This window comes from Polyergus mexicanus, unplaced genomic scaffold (genome assembly GCF_030449975.1).
Source record: "Polyergus mexicanus isolate NDT 795.1 unplaced genomic scaffold, iyPolMexi1.0 SCAF_177, whole genome shotgun sequence".
Classification (NCBI taxonomy): Eukaryota; Metazoa; Arthropoda; class Insecta; order Hymenoptera; family Formicidae; genus Polyergus; species Polyergus mexicanus.
In genome coordinates, this window is record NW_027223497.1 from 12,501 (window position 1) to 15,000 (window position 2,500).

At 60.8% G+C, this 2,500-nt stretch overlaps 1 pseudogene; it reads right to left on the minus strand.

The window, feature by feature from the left end:
• The window catches only part of LOC138944373 (large subunit ribosomal RNA), a 7,786-nt pseudogene that overhangs the window by 2,875 nt on the left and 2,411 nt on the right, over nucleotides 1–2,500 (minus strand).

A 2,500-nucleotide genomic window follows, 5' to 3' on the forward strand; every position in this document is an offset into this window, starting at 1 on the left:
AGGTCTGGAGGCCCCACCTGGTGGCAGCAAAAAGGAGAACATCGTCAGCATACGCAATGCTGTTAATACGATGCTCTCCCAGTTCGTAACCGACGTCGGCAGGTATGGATCTCATGATCACATCAACCACCAGGCAAAACAGCACTGGTGATAGAGGATCCCCCTGCCTGACGCCTCTGCCAATACGTGAGAGCTCGGATCTGACACCGCGCACTTCAAACATCGTGCTGCTATGGGCGTAAACCTGCCCAATATAATCAATGAGGCCGTGAGGCAGGCCCTTTACAGCCAAGGCATTGATGATAGCGCCGTGGCTGACGCTATCAAAGGCCTTCGCGAAATCCAGGGAGGCCGCGTGCATTTCACGGCGACGGGACCTGGCATCCAGTAACAAGGAAGCCAGGACGGCGACATTGTCGCCGCATCCGTCGTCGAAGCAACGCTGCCGCAGATCGACAATCCTGGACTCACGAAGCCTCTGGGCCAAGATTTTGTGTAAATGCCTCACGGCCACGGAGGTTATCGAAATCGGACGGAAATCCCCCGGTCGAGAGCATTCGCCCTTCTTCGGGATGAAAACCGTCCGACTCACCAGCAAATCTGCAGGAAAACCTCCGCAATGCAGCACGATGTTGAAGAGGAGAGCCTTGATGGACGCTGGAATGGCTCTCCACAGACGCACACTAATACCGTCCAATCCGGGGGCAGAGTTGAGGGGCAGGTTGATTGCTGCCACCTCCTCACAGGAGATCGGGGACCAGGTACCCAGCAGCTCCCGCTTAGGCGGAAGACGCGGGGCTGCCGCAACAGGCACAGAATCCTGTGCGACGAACGGGCCCCAGTGCTCGGCCATCTGCCGGACATCGGGGACACCATCCGTCTCAGGGGCACCGTCCAGGATCTCCCTAGCCACGCGCGACATATGCGAACGGAATAGGCGCTGAATACGCGCATACTCCGCCCGCCGTCGCGCTTTTCTACCCGGATTGACGATTGCGCGTCTGGGCGGTCGCAGTTGAGGAGCAGTCGGAGGGAAAACGCCAGCGAGCCACGGGACAACGGACCCAGCACTCCGCTGGCCATCCAGAATCTCTGATCCGATTTGGACCAGAAGGCGGGAGTTCCACCCCTGGATGGCCTCCACGACCGGGATGAGGGCGCGTATAGCGCCGGCAAAACTACCATACAAATCACCCCAGCCGGGCGAAGGCGGAGAATGCGGAGACGAGCCCGATGACCCGCGGACAGAGATGGCGGAAGCATGAGGAGAGGCCGAAGGACTGGAGCCGCCACCAGAGAGAAACGAACTCTCGTCAGAGGTGGCGGACAAATCCTCCAAAGCCGCAGCAACGAGGCGTCGGTATCCGTCGTTCTTGCGCATACCCTTGATGGCATCAAGGGTGCGGTTCGGAACGACGGTGATCAGATGTTGGTTGATAAACCGAACGCCCCGATGCACAGCCAATGCCTCCTCCCTCGCCATCATGCGCTGCTCTTCGGCGCTCCACTGGCGCTTAACCCTCTCAACGTTGACCTCCTCGTTAGTGATGGCCTCGTGCGCCCTTCGGCGATGTAAGCCGAGACCGTTCGGTGTTCTGAACGCGCGGCCACATACAAGGCACGCGAACTGACCGGAACCAGACGGGGGCACAGGGGAACAGGCAGCTGGGGGCGGATGGAGAGGAGCCGCAGCGGGCCGGCGGGAACGACCAGGAGCGGGCTCAGGTGAGGGGGAGGATGTCGCGGCAGGACCGACGGCCCGAGGCTGCCGCCGGAAATTATATTTCCCTTTATGTGACGCGCCTGCCGTTTTCAGGCCCGAGGGGCTGGCAACCCCACGAACCTGGGTGGTGCGCTAGCGCACCACCAAGCCAGAGCCCCGTTGGCCGCCGGCGGAAAGCTTTCCGCCGACGTTGCCCGACTCTCACCACGAGGAGGAGGGGTTGGCACATGGTCTCCGCCGGTCGCCCGGGCGGAGCCTTAAGAGAGTCATAGTTACTCCCGCCGTTTACCCGCGCTTGCTTGAATTTCTTCACGTTGACATTCAGAGCACTGGGCAGAAATCACATTGCGTCAACACCCGCGAGGGCCATCGCAATGCTTTGTTTTAATTAGACAGTCGGATTCCCCTAGTCCGTGCCAGTTCTGAGCTGAGCGTTGAATGGCGGCCGAAGAGGACGACCACGACGGCTCGCGCCGCCACGGAAGCCTCGCAGCAAGGAAGATCCGCGGGAGGCCAAGGCACGGGACCGAGCTCGGATCCCGGGACCGGCGCGAGAACGCCGACCGTTCACCTCGCCCAGGCCCGGCACGTCAGCCAGACCCGCTTCCCGACCAAGCCCGACACGCCCCGCTCCTCAGAGCCAATCCTTATTCCGAAGTTACGGATCCAATTTGCCGACTTCCCTTACCTACATTATTCTATCGACTAGAGGCTCTTTACCTTGGAGACCTGCTGCGGATATGGGTACGAACCGGCGCGACACCTCCACGTGGCCCT